At 37.9% G+C, this 17,597-nt stretch overlaps 1 pseudogene; it reads right to left on the bottom strand.

Annotated features, from left to right (window-relative positions):
- Positions 1 to 6,029: 6,029 nt before the first annotated feature.
- Positions 6,030 to 17,364, bottom strand: LOC109376218 (40S ribosomal protein SA pseudogene; annotated as a pseudogene).
- Between the last annotated feature and the right edge of the window lie 233 nt (positions 17,365 to 17,597).

Here is a 17,597-nt window from a genome sequence, read left to right as displayed (position 1 = left end):
CTAACAACATTTGGATCCTTTAAATGCCATATTTGTTTTACTGACATTCTGAAAAGCGTCTCTGGGCTTCTCTTACCTTATAACTGATTAGAAGAAATTATGAATGGGAAAACTATTACTAAAGCTGTGCTCGAAGGCCAGACTAAAGAAATTGGAATGTTAAGAACAACTATTTTTAAAGGATTTAGTAAATGACAAAAACTACAGTCAACATAGCATTTTGGAATTCTTTCTACTATTATTTAGGTTGTAAATATCTTCCGGAAATGAAATGATATACATTCACAGATTTAAACACTGAAACCTCCCATTTCATTATGTGAGACAAAAATATTCTTATAATGCCGTATTTGTGAATGTCATCACTTAGAATGATAGATTGCTTCAAGCAAGGCAGAACATTTATCAAGTAGAGAGAGAGAGAGAGGCTGCAAGATTTTTTTGTGCAAATTATTTATCACATTCCTAAAGTTGGTTAGAAGCAGGTGACTCACTACCAGATGATTAAATGCTTTCTTTCAGTGACTCCACTCACTCATACATATTCCATATCTGAAAAGCTGTAGGCTTAAGAATAAAACCTCTGGGTCAGTAGAGTGGCTCTGAACAAGAAGGTCACTGGTTCGATTCCCACATGGGCCAGTGAGCTGCGCCTGAGCTGAGATGCCAACAGATGGCAGGATGACTCAGCTTGTGAGAGCACAATAAAGTTACTGGATTGACATCTGCATGTGATGGTGGGCTACGCCCCCCAGAACTAAGATTAAAGGACAACAACTTGGCTGTTCCCCTTCCCCAATTCCCCAACACTGTTCCCCCCTTCCCCAACTCCCTAATAAAATAAAAAAAAATAAAAGAATGAAACCTCTAATCCGAGGAGCCCAAACCCTACTAATGACCCAGAAACCCTGGAGAAAGAGGACAGGGACTGTCATATGATGCTTCTGAGACCCCCTGCTCCCCACTCTGGCAGATAGTTCAACTTGCCTCCAACCTGCTTCTGACCTAACCCCACAGGGGTTAAAGAAAAAACCGAGGGAGGTCTTGGCTGGGATGGTTTTCAATAACATTGCTGGCTTTTACTTGCTGATGATTCTGGTACATGTCACCCAGATGCTTGGCCTGGATTCAGACAACTTCTCACCCAGGCTCTCTGCCTCAGTCCATGATCCCTGGGCCATGGCCTCTGCCTGAGCTATAAATCTCTGTGGAGGGACTGGTAGTATGCTGGAGCCAGCACACATTGGCTCAAATGAATGGTGTGTTAAAATTTCAAAACTTTTGCAAGCCCATTGATCTCACCCTGGTAGGTTGAAATGGGTCGTGGTAGGAGTATATACACCAGGTAAATTGGCACACACTACATATAATCCTCTTCTCCCCCAACCTCACCACCCTCCCTGCCTCCCATCTCTGCTTCTTAACCCACTGGCTGGTTTACTTGGAGAACGTGCATGCTATCCTGGCTTTATCTAATTTCCACAGATGTACAGTAAATTCTCACTTAACATCATTGATAGTTTATTGAGAAACTATAAATTTATGCCAAAAGACATATAAATGAAATCAATTTCACCATAGGCTAATTGATATAAACAAGTTAGGTTTCTATGGTCTGTTTCTGGTCATAAAATCATCACCAAACTTCTAAATAGCAACCCGAAACACTTCTAATATTAAACATTGAAACAAATGTGATCTATACATACATTTAAGAAAGATTAATAAAAAATATGTAAGCTAATTATTTTCCAACCTGCTTACTCCAGTACAGGGTGGCAGCGGCTGGAGTCTCTCCCAGCATGTCAGGACACAAGGCAGGACCCACCCTGGACAGGACGCCCTTCCATCGCAGGACGCACTCACACACACCCACACTCACTCACACTGGGCCAAGTTAGACATGCCAATGAATCTAACATGTACATCTTCAGCTGTGGGAAAAAGCTGGAGTCCCCAGAGAAAACCCACATAGATATGGGAAAACCTGCAAATTTCACAGACAGTGACACCAGCATGGAATGGATTTTTCTTTTTTCTCATCAACATTATAACAAAATGACATTGAATGAAACGATGCTATTTGAGGACCCGCTGTATCTTCATAGCCACCTGATATTTTCTGTCTGCTAAATTCTTAGTCCTGCCCCTTTTAACTTACACTGTCCTACTGCTGTCCAGCATGGGAGCATACTATACTCTGCCAAGCTGCCTCGGCCAGGGAGATAAATACCCCCCTTATCCAGATTATAGTCTGGTTTCAGAGTATAAATAAGTGTGAGTCTACAGGCCATCACCAGCTCTTCAACCACCCACCCCATTTCTAATAACTAACTGCCTTTCCTTGGCATCTCTAATAAGGCAATATGCTATCTGCTTAAGAGAACATCTTTTGGCAACATAGATGACCATTTCAAGGAGGAAAAACTGTTTGGAGCAGAAATTTTTGTTTATCTTCCCTCAATTGCTCCTATACCCTGCTGCCACATTAATTTCCTAAAATACAGTTCTTATCATGACATGAATATGCTCAACATCTTTGATGCTTCCCCATTTGTTTGCCAACTCATGCACCTTTTGTTAATTTTTAAAGATTTTAAAATATTATCTTTAAAGTTATTTGAGGTATATGTAGCATATAAAAAGGGACATATTTAATGTGTATAATATGACAGGTATTAACATTGTATTAATATATAATACATATAAATATATATTTTAAATCCAACAGACTATTCAAGGTAATGAACATATTCATCACACCAAAAGTTGCCCATATATTTTTGTATCCTTCTCACCTACTCCTCACTTGTGTCCCCAGGCAATAACTTATCTGGTTTTGTCACTATAGATTACTTTGCATTTGCTAGAATTTTGAATAAATGAAATCATACAGTGTGTACTCTTTTTTGTCTGACTTCTTTCACTCCATATAACTATTTTGAGATTCATCCATGTTTTTGTGTGTATTACTAGTTGGTTTCTATCGACTGTTGAACAGTATTTCATTGTATGGACATATAATGGTTTGTTTATCCATTTACCTGTTGGACATTTGGGTTGTTTTTATTATTTGGCTACTACAAATAAAAAAGCTGTGAAAATCTGTGCACAAGTCTTTGTATGGATATACGTCTTCATTTCTCTGAGGAGTGAAATAATTGAATCCTATGAAAAGTGTATCTTTTTAAAATTTTTTGATGGAACTACATATGATTGACAAAGATCTTTCAACTAATACTAATTTTTATATCTCAGTGAGAAAGAATAATTAGGACTATACAACAATAGACAAAATAATGCAAGATTATTTGGAATCCAAAAGTACAAAATCTGGCTATTAGTCACTCCTTTGAATTATTCGTATCCTGATCCCATTATTAATGATAATTAATAATTAAATGCAATTTCACTTAGTTTGAAATCTTCCTATATTAAAGAATTGGACAACTAGAAGTTAATTCAAAACTGGTTTAACCATAAGAGTCATATCAGGGTCTTTTTGAAAAAAAAAAAGGTTACCTGAGCATTCTCCAGGTCTACTGAATCTCCACAGGGAGGGACTTGGAACATTATAACAAATGTTTTAGGTAATTTTGTGGTCATACTGATTTGATGGAAAATACTGATTTGGTATAATCTCCCATTTTTTTTAATAAATGAGGAAATGGGTCTAAAGAAGTAAAATATTGATGGTTAATAACAGCCAACATGACATTATTAATGAACTTTTCACTATGTTATATTGGTGTATGTCATACTTTAAGACAGTAGACAGAATAATTAAAGATTTGTAAGATATTATCTCCACAATTAAAACAGATGGCTATTCTTTACAGAATGGTAAACAAATGTATTACATGAAAACATCGATATTTATTATATGAATCATTTTCAAGAAATTAAGTGAAATTTTGAACTATAACCATAAAAACATCAAACATCTATTTGAAGAACATGCCTAAAAATAGTCAATTAAGCAAATAAAAGTGACTGCCATGTTGCCTTTTATTACCTATTCTCAGAAGTCCCATAGCATCCCTTCTGCTGCATTCTATGTATTGAGGTAGTCATAAACGTCCACCAAGTTTAAAAGAGGCGGGGCGGGCCATAGACTCCACCTCTTGACTGGGTTGCAACAGTTTGTGGGATTGAAAATGCTGTTGCAGCCTTTTTTTTTTTTTTTTTTTGAAAACACAATCCACAGCAGCAGGGCTTTTATCGAATGTACGTGGGATGACTTTTAACTCATAGTACCACTGCAGATATTTTCATCTATAGCAGGGGTCGGCAAACTGCGGCTTGCAAGCCACATGCGGTTCTTTGGATACGTTCCGTCTCAAAAGTTTTCCGACTCCTGGAAGAGCCAATCCTGTCCCTCACAACAATTTAAAAATTATTCGAGAGCCATAAATGTATTTTTACATAATCACCATTATGTGAATAATATCCTTTAAAAATTTTATAAATGAAACTATGATATTTTTATTTTCATTTTCAGTTTTGCTTCAGAGCCTGCGGCTTGCGAGCCACAGTTTGCTGACCCCTGGCAGCTCTTCCGTCTCAAAAGTTTGCCGACCCCTGGTCTATATAAATGTATCCAAAAACCCGGTTGAATGAAGCATGAAATTGTAGGTTAATCTAAAAGAGAAACTTAAGTGTATTTTTATTTTATTTTATTTTACTTTATTATTTCATTGATTTTTATTTTGTAAAAAAATCAGCAGGAATGGTAACCCAGGGACAAAAATTGGAGATTGGTTTCATGCTGGAATGCATGAGCTTCCTTTTAGTGACTTGATTCTTTAGCACTTTTCCAAGCTGTTCAGAGACCAAAAAAGTCGGGTGGTACAGTTCTCTGGGTGATCTCCCAGATTAAGCATTATGGCTGGGAAGCTGGCAGAAGAGGCCTCAGCCTTTATGGGCTCAGCGCAGCCTAAAGGCTATGGGCACATCTACTTTCTAAAAGCTGACGGTCTTAAGACCACTCTGTGGGCCACTTGCATCAGACATTTATGTGAGGCCCTGGGCAGGCCCAGAAGAGAGTGGGGCTGGTCAGCCTCGGAGAACACAGCCAACTACAGATTGCTCCTGCAAAAACCTTCCCCTCGGACATGCCAAAGCAATCCCACCCTGTCACATGGGGCACAAGTCATGCTTGATGTTTTGGTTCTCTTCAGAGGAAGCTTTACCAGGAGCTGGGGGAGCTGATGGGGAAGGAAGGGGTACCATGATTTCTACTGGGCATGCTGGCAACTCAACCTCTCTGAAATGAGCAGCTGCAGAGCGAGCTCCCAAGGAATCCTAACCATTAAAGGAGCCACTGTACAGAAGAGATCCTCAAGTTTAACCATATTCTCTGTGGCTGCAAAAGCACTGCTTGAAATAGGCCCCATAGTCCAGTCTCACCCATCCCCTTCCCACAGGGATTTAAAACACAGTGATTTCCGTCTACCCTTGGGGCTACATCACCCTGGTAGGTAAGAACCCATCTTGCCCTGATCCCCTGGCAGCCTGAGAGAACAGCAGGGTCTTGCTGCAATGCTGTGGGTCCATGCTCTCATCTTCAGGACCTCAGTCCCTCTCCCCTCGAAGGAGCCCCTTGTTCACACAGCAGCCAGGAATGTTGGCTCCTCTACCCAGAAGGGGGGATTAGTGTAAATAAGTAACTCAAGTCATTACACTTTAGTTAACTGTATTTTTAAAAAGAATGCTTTTAGCATGGTGAAAATGTGTGATTTGGGTTAATTTGGTCACATTTAATTGGTCAATAAATTAATGCATACTATTGGTTGCAAATGTGTGAGTAAATAAAAGGTAGATACAAGCACAGCTGTCTCTCTATCTCCCTATTATCTAAATGCGCGCGCGTGAGTGTGTGTGTGTGTGTGTGTGTGTGTGTGTGTGTGTGTGTGTGTGTGTGTGTGTATAATGTCCTACTAAAGCTAATTTAGGAATGTCATTTTTTTTTTTCAGAAACTGTTTTCCATCAACCTTCCCTTTTCTGCTTAAGCCAGTGGAAGAACAGTTTAGGACCACTCAGTGATTGTTCCTGCCCATTCAGTGGCCTAAGCAGTGGGGGTTGTGGTCCAGTCTTTGGTGGCGGGCTGAGCACTCCAGTTGTCAGAAGGGAACTGCTGAGTAGGCACGAGGGCACCTGCAGACAAGCTTGAGGCCTCAGGTTGAGCGGCAGTAAATGGGGGAGCAACAGCAGTCCCTTCACCCTGAAACTCCTCCCTGGTCACAGCCGTTTCAGCAGCGGGCTGCTCCTCCTCGCATCTCTTCAGGCTCTCTGTAGAAGTAGAGGTCAGGTGTGCCCTCCCGCGGGTGCTCACAGGAGCCGTGACGCCATGCGCAGAGCTTCCCCACCCTCCTTGGCGTCATCAGACCCACCGGGTGAGCTCCCTGTTGTTGCACGGATGGCAGTGTCCACACAGTGCAGAGGAGAGTCCGTTACAGCGGTGGCAGGCAGGCCAACATAAGACATCTCTGTGAGAGGCTGGTGCTCAGCCCGGGATCAGTAGCCACTGGAAGTCGAACCTCTGGGAAGGCTGCCTGGATCTGGTCAGTGAAGTTTCCAGGAGTGACGCAGCCAGCAACGGGAGTGGTTCCAGTGGCAGCAGCGAACTTCAGCACAGCTTTCCAGCTGGTTTTCCTGCAGGATATGACACTGACATCGGCTGTGTTTTTAACTGTAACAATGGTACGAGCTGCCAGCCAAAGCTTCTCCCAGGTTCTCTTCTCATTTATGATGTAGATACCGTCACTTTTCCTATTGTAGATATACTCTTCCATTTGGAAGTCAAAGTCGGTGCCACCTAAGTGGGTTCTTCCTGCAAGGAATTTGAGGACATCCTCCTCCTCCATTTGTAGGACATCAAGGGCTCCAGACTTTGTGAAAGTTTCCCTTTTAGTTAAGATTGGAACCCAGAACAATGCTCTATTTTCTGGGTAGCACAGAAAAGCAGGAATGTCATTTGTAATAAACAAGGAAAAGCATTATATCAATCATTGTGGTCAATTTATATGTAGTGAAAATTTTGAAGATGTATGAAATTCTAGATCTGGGAAGATTTCAGCTCTTTGCACATAAAGGTCGATGTCATGGGCTGAATTGCATCTCCTCAAAATTCATATGGTGAAGCCCTAAACCCCAGTACCTAGAATGTGACTGTATTTGGAGGTAATTTAGTTAAAATGAGGCCAATAGGGTGGGCCCTAACCCAATCTCACTGCTGTCCTCATAATGAGAAGAAATTCAAACACACAAGGAGATACCCAGGGCACATACGCACAGAGGGACAACCACATGATAACACAGCAAGAGGGCAGCCATCTGCAAGCCAAGGAGAGAGACCTCGGAGGAAACCAACCTGGCTGACACTGTGATCTTAGACTTCCAGCCTCCGAACTGAGAAAATAAATTTCTGTTGTTTAAGCCACCTAGTCAGTGGTAGTTTTGTATCCCAGCACTAGTCAACTAACATAGTCACTCAATTTAATATCGAAGTGCATGAATGGAATGAGATATCTCTAATATTTTTCTTAATGTTCTATCAAGAATTCTCTATCCAAAACTTTAATTAAAATAGGGTGAAGTCTATTCTTTTTAACAGCTCATGTTTCCCTGAATTTCCCTCCCACACTTGTGCCCACTTCTCATTCATATCTGAGGTCCTTGTGTATTTGGGATCCTTTTATAATAAACAGCTCTGAATATATTCAAAGCATGTTATTACCACAATTTCCTAGAAAAAGCACACATATGATTTAAGATTAAAAGTTTTATTATGAAGTCAACCTAAAGTTTAAATATCTTTTGGATATAATTTCTCTTTTAAAATATGAACAAAATGCAGTGTAAGGGTCAGAGCATTTGAGACTTAACAGCCGTGAAAGATTTTTGCACTCCTCCATAATTATGAATGCATTGCCCTTTCTGCACAAGGATGAAACTACTATCACTAATTATTATTTAAACATAAGCTGGCAGGAGAAACAGCAATAACAAACACCTCCAATTACAGAAGAAAAATATATTCACATTTTTAAAAAAAGTTATAAGTATTTGTGTTTACTTATGTAAGAATGTAGGTTTTTCTCTGTATATTTGTTAGTATATCAATTAAGTGGATGAATTAAACCGTGTATGAACTGTATATCCCTGGATAACGTCCTTAATCTAAGCCGCTGTTCCCTCATCTATAAAATGGGACTAATAAAATGTTATCTCCAATCATTTAGGTGGGAGTGTTAAATAAGAAAAACGCAAAAACCTTGGCAGACTGCTGACACATAGCAAAAGATCAATAGAAGTTAGCAACTATAAACTTTTATTACCATAAAGCTCACATGCTGAATTTCTCCAAGGCAGAGAGTTATCTCAGGACCAGCGTCATGCCCTGAGAGTAGGCTATCTGTATTGGAGGTGGAATTAAATTATTGTATGCTAGATTGAACTAAAGTAGACAGTATATTACATGTACACAGGCTTTATATTTCTGTTACTTTCTAAAAGTATTTTAATATTGCCAAAAAAGTTATCAAATATTAAAGTATTTAGCTGGTATTTAGAAATCATAAAGTATTTAGAAATCAGTTCAAGGCTCAAAACTGATGGTGGCACGAGTCCACTCAATTTAGCAAAAGTGTGTTCTCTCTGTTCTCTCTAAATGTGACAGAAAATTCATTATCTTATCTTTTTTTTTTTACATTTAAAAAATGAAACAATAAGCAAAGAATATCGACACATCATGAACTCATAAGAGGAAAGCCTATTTTGATTGCTTATCTCTTGTTCTTACACAATACCCTAAAAGGGAATTTCTAGAAAGGTAGGCCAGACCCATACAACAGCACAAATGTGGTATAGTGGGGAGGTCAATAGGACAGAATTCAGGAATCCAGATTCTAGGCCTGACACCCCTACTTAAAGTCATATCATCTCTAGTCAATATCACTAAATTTCTCTGGATTTCAGCCTTTTTTTCTGGAAAATGGGGAGTATAATGTATGAGTGTTCTCCATGAGGATATGATTATGCTTTAAGAAATAGAGAACATGATTTAAATATGAGAATTTTTTGACTCATATTTTGTCTGCTCTGGCATATAGCTTTCTCCATTAAAGTACTGAGTAAGCCAATACCACCAACAGATCTTGTGTGAATTTAATTATGTAGTTCTTATATTTACTGCATGCCTATTGTGTACCCTTTATTGCCTGGCTATTATGAGCTAGGACTTGGAATACATTACTGCCTAACCTATAGACTGTCACTACTAGGTAGTCATCACAGAACAAAAAACACCAAAAACATCAGTCCTGCAGTTTTGTCTACACATGCAGGACAAAACTTCTATATTGGAGCCAGGAAGCATTCTTACTCCCATTTTATAGGTACAGCATCTGATGCTCAGAGAGGTTGAGTTGCCCAGAGTCAAACAGAAGGTTGGTGAGAGATACAGGCTCTAACACTGCTGGGGGACTCGTACTGGGAGCTCCACTTAACCTATTGGAAAACTGAGGCTCAGAGAAATTAAAGAATCTGCCCTAAATTTCCCAGGCAGAAAGTGGTGGAGCCAGGATTTCAACCTAGTTCTGTTGACTGCAAAGTTTCTTTTTCACCATGACACAGTGTAAAAGGAAGCATGTTAGGTAAGCAAAATGCTCCTCCTCTCATTTAACAAATGTAAAATAAATCACTTTGTGTTTTATAACTTCCTTATTCACTTCCTCCTCCCTCCTTGGCTACAAAGCCTCTCTTTGCTCTTCCACCTGATTTACCTGGCCTCCAAAAATCAAACCTGTTCCATTTTCTTTCCAGAGAGAAAGGTGTAGGTAGCATTACACTTTTTTTTTTTTTTTGCCAGCTCTGCTAAGAGTTCAAGGATTATCTTTCTTAACAATGCCAGATCTTTGATGCATTAGATTTAGGAGAACAGTTTCAGCATAAGGATGAATTGACAAAAACTCTTTATCAGAGTTCAAATAGGAAAACTTTGTACCACTGCAAATAATCAAGATTTTAGACAACGCTCTTTGTTCACAATGTCCTATGGTGTCGATATTCTTTAGTGAACCTTCTCCCTAGGAAGGCTTCCTTGTTCAAATACCTTCTTTAGGTTCACTGTTGGTGCTTTAATACCTTGACTACTTTATTCCTGCTCAATGAAAACTTTTTAGTTTCTCTTTTTCTAGTTAGCGCCATTGGAAACCAGATGAAAGGCAGCTTCTCACTTTGCACTGATAGTTGATCATGATAAACCGACAAACACAAAGGTTACAGAGATGATATTGTACAAGCCATACTAAGGTCAAGTAACCAGAAACCCAACAAAAGGGATTAGGGGGGAAATCAGCACAGATAATCTTCAGCTTCCAATGTTTGCCCTGAAAAGATTCAGTGCTAGCCTAACTCTTTCCTTTGCTCTTTATGAAATAACCCTGCTCCGCTTTCAGAGCCCTTCATTGTCACAAAATCAATCATTTGGATCAAAGTCTTTAATGACATTTTCCACACCGAGAGTGCTGCATTGAAAGACCTCTAATTATCCTAGAGTGCTGATGGCTAACCAGCATGCCCTAGGACTTGACAAGTTATTTTTTACCTTTCAACCACATAAGAAAACTGCAGTGTAAATACTGTATTATACAAAATATTTAGCTTATGTCTTAGTGGATAAATTCTTCTATTTTACAAGAAAGAATCATTAAGGGAGGCAATAAAACATCCTGGTTAGAAGGATGGGTTTTTAGAGTCACTCAGGAACAGGCGAAATACAAGATTGGCCACTTTCTAGCTCTGTGACCTCGAGTAGTCACTTAACTACCCTGTGGCTTAGATGCTTCATCTGTAAAACAGGGTAATTGCATCCACCTCATAGGTGGATGTGATCATCTGGCTTCTCTTTCTCTAAACAATGACAATGAGTAGTACCACCCTATGCATAGATGGTTTACCAAAAACAAAAACAATAACAGTTGTGTAAGGAGTATTGTGAGTATTATTGTATAGATTGCTATAAAGATTAAATAAGATATGCAAAGTACTTAGCACTTTGTAAATGCTCCATAAATAATTATGAACTGACCTCAAGCCAACCTAACATATACAACTCTTAGGTTCTTTATGGTAGATTATGTAGCTAACAGACCATATTGAAAGCAAATCACAAACCAAATTCTGCAACACATATAGACCAATAGAGTGACAAAAAGACACAACTCAAGACTTACAGAATATTCTTTAAAGCTTGATAAAGTCCCAGCTCTTGGTACAGTCAAGTGCTCCCATTAACAGCTTGCATGAAATATTTACTCAAAACAAACTCATCATTAGAAACCCTCTTACATCAATGGCTGGAACCAGTCTGTTTAGGGTTCAAGCCTGGAGCATCATTTCGACGCTAACGGCTTCAGGCCTCCTTCAATTCTTATCCCGTATTCATGTTTACATCTCTAAAACCAATTTAGCCAACCCACATATCCTAAAGAGCTTGAATTTTACCAATGAGCACTCTCTTCTTACATTAATGATGCTGGTCAATCAGCTACCATTTTCTCCTCTAAAAGATGATGTTGCCATATAGTATGCTATTAATGAATAAAATCTAATATTCTTATTTCTAAGGTATTTCCAACATCTATGAATAAGCTAGTTTTGGACAGAGTAGATATGGATGATAGAAGAGCTTGCATTATTATCCTCTTGAGCATGGAACTTCTAGTTAGAAAGCTGGCCAGCCCTGGACTGACATTCTTGAATAGAATGCTTATAGCACCTGGGATACACACTCAATCAAACAACACACACAATACCACACGGCATATTTTAAGGTCAATGAAAAATATAGCAATAATCCAATTTAAGCATGTATTACTTATAAATGAAAAAGAAAATATATATTTAACAATCACTGGTTATGACAATGATCATTTTATTTTCATCTACTGTCTCACCTTGGGTGTAGTCTTCAGAATTAGAAAGCTGGTGTCAGGGATTTGCCATGGGAACCTCCACAGCATGGAATGACAGCTTTGAATGGAAATGAAATAAAGAAAAGGAAGGTGGATGATGGTGCCTGGTATACGTGACTACTGATAACACTGTCTAGGGCTTACTAACCATTCTAAGTTTGAGTCTCTAAATTCTGAAAGCCAGCTCTATACCCTCAGGGCCTTCCCTCAAGAATAAGTTGAAAACTGGTCAAGATCCCCATAACCTCTAAAGATGGGGTCATTGCAAACAGGCAGCTTCTAGCTGAGGGAAAACACCAACAATGAGATACATTGTTAACAAATGTCTTTTATCCAAACTTGATAAGTGGTCTGATGACGCTGAAGGGAGACGTGAAAAAATTGCTACTTGCCTAAGCAAGTTGCACATCCACTAAAAAAAATAAAAGTATCGACATCGCTTATTTCAGACTGTGGAACCCATAATATAAAGTTATCTGTTTTCTAGCTGCCTTAATGTCAAATCTAGTCTTTATCGCACACCACCACCCCCAAAAAAAGAAAGAAAGAAGAAAGAAAGTCCCAAATATGTGACAGCTATTCCCTGCTGTTCCCTATTTATAAATTTTATGGAAGAGATAGCCAGGGGAGTTGCATTACATCTTGTAACAGAATTTTATAAAATCATATATTCGTCTGTCCCTACACTCTTTATTAACTATGCCAAGAGTTGTACAGAACAAACTTGTCAATTAGGAAATAAGCCATGCTCTAGAGACTTCTCATTTAAATGATTCATTAGAGAACACCCATTTCAAAAGTAGTATATAAAAAAGAACATTGCCACAGTTGAAGCCACAAATCTCTTTTAAAATTAGATAACTAGAAGAGGATAACATCACTGCCAAAAACACCAACCTAAATTAACTTACCTAATACACATAAAAGTTATGAGACATATATGAAAGCCATAACCATGAAAATTATGCAAAAATGTATAATTAGATAATATATTTTTTTAATGTTATAGAGAAGAAGGACCAGTGGTAAAATATATAAAAGTTGTAATATTTCATGTTATTTGAGCATCTAAACTATATATATTTAAAAGTCTCCTATGTTCTGGGAATATAGAATATAAAAAAGCATATTCCCAGAATACATATATCATTTAGAAAATCAATTCCACCTCTTCTACTTCTCTAGAAATTCTTATCTGAATACTCTTAAAATCATTTTCTTATTAATAATAAATCACTCTTTACTATAAACAAGAGTGGAATATTTACTCTTTAATCTTGATTCCTTAGAAGTAGTGCTTCCAGACTAGCCAGAAAGTGTTTCATAAATCAATTCTGGAGATGTGAGTTCTACCCTTTCTCACTCAAATTAACACCTCTGTGGCCTCAGTTTCTTCATCTGTAGATTAATCGGGTAAACTACATATCAAAATTCTCTTCTAGTTTGAAAACCTATGTGTTCATTAAATAACTTGACGAAATCTCTAAGGATTAGGAAGACAAACAAAAATGTTTACATAAATTAAATGAAATAATTATACTTTTTTATTAAAATTTTTTTTATACTTGTTAAACTTTTAGCAGCAAAAAAATAATGTGAAAACATAGGTAACTTTTACCAAGCCCTATATGCATATTCTCTCTCTAGAATGTTCTAATCAAATCCATACAGCTCGTTTTATTCTTTCACTTAACACATTTTGAGCAACATTCTTCTTGCCTTCACTGAGAACTCATGTATTACAAGTTAATTGTCTCATTAATTGTAAACCTAATTAAGGTTGTAAGGAATGAGCACATTTGCTTCAAAGAGGTAGTGTTATTTGAACCAGGGTTTGAATGATGAAAAGAGATTTCAGACAGAAAATAGAGGAAAAGCTATTCCATGCTAAAGGAACAATGTGAACACAGGAACAAAGGTGTCAAAGAGAAAATGTTGAGAAGTCCAAGATGGCTGGTTGGAAGGAAGTGACTAGTACAAAAGAGGAGCCCAGGGAGCTCTAAATACTGTGGCCAAACTGTGAGGAGCTTTGGATTTTATTCTCTAGGTACTGAGAATCAAAATACATTTATAGTCAGTGAGGTGTTGTGATTTGATTTTTGTAGATGCTACTGTAACATTGGCAACGATATTGAAATAGACGGGAGTAAGAAAAGACGAGAGAGGAGGACCATTGGTGAATCTGTTGAAATAGTTTAGGTGAGTGAGATACATGAAACTCTGAAGGAGGGCAGTGGTAATAGAAATAAATATGTTTTAGAGGACATTATTTTTGATTAGTGAATAAATAATATGAGTTATTTCTGCAAAGTTGAATTAATAGTTTAAATATAACAGGAAATTCTCTCTCTAAGACCCACTGGATTTCCTTTCATTCGAGTTCTTACTAGAATGTTTCAATAAGTTTATGCCTTTAGAATTTTTTGATAATCTTACATGTTCATTGGGTCATGATGACTAACACCTTCTTAACAACCTGACAGACACAATCTGTCTGTGTTATAATTATCTCCATGCAACACTAATTCATTTTTTGTCAATCAAATTCTATTTGATATATAATCAGTGTTTATTGATGAATATTGAGTTAACATTCAGAGTTAATATTATGAACATTTCTAAAATTTCACAAAAGAGTTAACTTTAAAAAAGAAAAGAATCTCTGATTTGGTATTATACAGGTTCAACTTTCCCAGGAAGATAATTATTTATTGTTGATTTTAAAATTAGACCTGTGATTAATTTTTAGGCACAGAGTGAAGGGAAAAGAAAGCTGACTACCAATAATTTAAGTATTTACTATCCTTGGTGATATTTGTTATTAATCTTTATTCCACATGAAAAGAAAAAAATGAACTGAACTAAACAAATGGGTTTGATGGAATTCCCACAATACTAGAAAATTTGGGTTATTCAAACAATACTCTGTGAACTGATGTCTTTCATCATGTTTTAGGCTGGTAAAATCACACATCTATAGGATAAAGGACGCATCACGTTTTTGTAGCTTGGCAACTCCATGGAAAAGAGGTAATCTTTCTAATTAACTTTAGCACATAAATCCCACAATGGCTTCTGATTGGCCCACCTCAGGTTAAGTACCCATACCTTACCAATCAGGGTATTAGACTTGAATCCTAAACCCACCCTTATAGTGGAGGTGAAAAAGGGGAGGGACACAGAGCCTTGTGAATGACAGTCCCTCCTGAAAGACATGGAATCGAGTGTGAATTCTACAAAACAAAGTGGGGTGCTGGTAGCAGAATAGCAAGATGTAATGGGCAGATAAAAGATCCTAACCATAGTCCATATGCCTGGATTAGATCATGTTTTTTTCCACTTACTAAGAGATCTTGAATAAATTACTTTACCTTGTTGGTCTTCAGTTTTCTTATTTATCAAATAGAAAAATCATCTCCCTTACGTGACTGTTATGAGAAGTTAATGAAATCATATAAGCTAATGGCCTAGCCCAATTCCTACCTCATGTCCAGCATCAGTAGCCTAATTAGAACAATTTTTAAGAGATTCACTGTGTTCTACTCACTGTGCTAGACACTGAAGATAAAATAACAAATGAGGACAGTTATAGTCAGTAACTTTAATCAAATAATCACACGAACACACGTCAGACTGCCACTGTTTTGTAAGTGCTACAAAAGAGAGGGAATTCATACTTGTGTTTATAATAAAAAGGGAGTTGACTGAATCAGAGGTTAGAGACAACCTGACTGAGAAAGAGAATATAGGAAATATTGAGTTAAGATCTAAAGAATGAGAAGATATTTACTGGGCAAAGAGGAGAGGGTTGAGCAAAGTGCTCTAAGCAGAAGCAGGGGCAGAAAGGAGGGTAAATGCAAGGGTTCTGAAATGGGAGAGAATTATGAGCAATAAATAAAGCCCTGCCTCTGGAGCAGTGAAGCACAGTGTGAGTCAGCTTTGGAGAGGCAGCGAGGGGCCAGACCCTGGAAGCCTGGAAGCCTTTGCAGTGGTATTTGCTTCTTTATTCCAAGAGCAATGGCAGCATTTTCAGTAGTGGAAGTTACATGATCAAAGAGTGATACGTCTCCTTCTCTTTTTCCACCTCCCCCAAAGATAGGAATGGATGGCCTCCCTCTGGTTTGACCTGATCAGACAATGCCGGTTTCAACTTAGGGTGCCATTTTTTAAAGAAGGGTACTGAAAACAACATATGTTGTAAAGCCACAAAGTGGTGAAGGAACGAGAGATGTTTCACGTACACAACACAAGACTTAGAAGAATTATTTACTAAATGAAACCTGTTTTGTAAACAACAAGAAATGCTAAAGCTCAACAGAAAAAGCTATCCAACAATTAGATTAACCCAAAACAGCACGATGGACCAACTAGCATTGAAAGTATGCAAGGAAAGAACTAGATACTCATGGAGAGACTTCCTTTCCAATGTAGTGAATGTTGAACTCCTTGCACCCTATAATGGGGGCCTACTATTTCTACAAGAAAAAAATTCCCCATGTCTCCTATTCACTTGGGGCCCCGACTCTTGTTCACTTTTAAGCAGCTCCTAGTTTTTTTCTGCTAAGGGACTGGATGCTGGCCTGTGTGTCTTCCCAAAGGCATACCTTAAAGAGAAGTCTCAGTCTTTCTGACCTCCCTATGAGCTTGGCTACAATCTTTGATTTGCATACTAGCTCTTTCTAATAATCCCTTTGATATCTGCTTTTATATTCTCTTGACTTGATTTCAAGTAACATGATTATACAGCAAAACTGTAGTGCAGCAGTATGAAGGAAGCAAAAGAATCGGAATTATGGAAGAGGAAGTCAGTGATAATGTAGCTAGTCAATGAACTGTGGAGGTGGGAGGAGGAGACAGAACTGAAAATAAGGGAAGGAGAGGGAAGGGAGAGCAGAGCAAGAGAGTGTACTGTAGGAGGTGAATATGAGTATTGAGATGAATTACTGAGTTGAATGAAAAGAAATTGAATTTCTGTTCAACTTCTGGCTCTTCCCAAAGTCAGAATGACCATAAAAGAAAACATTTTGAATCAATTCAGGACATCGAGGCAGCCACGACAGCACAACTAAAGACACTTATGAAAGAGGACTTCCAGAACTGCTTCAGAAAGTGGCAAGAGCAATGGGATAAATGTGTTGGAAAAAATGGGGATTAATGTCAATGTGTCTTTTGCTGTAATACATTAAAAAAAATTTAAACATTCACCATATTGTTTGATCAATATGTAACATATTACATGCTACATAGTTCAATTTCTGATAGGTCCACCCCCCTGGTTTCTTTTAACTTCATCTAACTTGTTAGGCCATTGCTTCCCACGGGTTTCATAAAATTAGTATGGTTAGATTGATGTATCCCAAGCTTCAATAATTCTTCCAACTTCATGGTTTTTGTCATATACACCTTCCTTTAGTACTAGTTATTTATTTAATGTTATACAGTAAGCTGACTTTAAGTTGACCCTTCAAACTATTTTCTAAGATACAGTTAAGCTGGAATCATCCGTTTGATATATATATATATATATATATATATATATATATATATATATATATAGAGAGAGAGAGAGAGAGAGAGAGAGAGAGAGAGAGAGAGAGAGAGGAAACAATATAGTGAAT

The sequence above is a fragment of the Hipposideros armiger genome, unplaced genomic scaffold, assembly GCF_001890085.2.
Source record: "Hipposideros armiger isolate ML-2016 unplaced genomic scaffold, ASM189008v1 scaffold_1070, whole genome shotgun sequence".
In the NCBI taxonomy this organism is placed as follows: domain Eukaryota; kingdom Metazoa; phylum Chordata; class Mammalia; order Chiroptera; family Hipposideridae; genus Hipposideros; species Hipposideros armiger.
The sequence above is the reverse complement of the archived record's forward strand: the minus strand, read 5'-3'. Positions and strand labels throughout refer to the sequence as shown.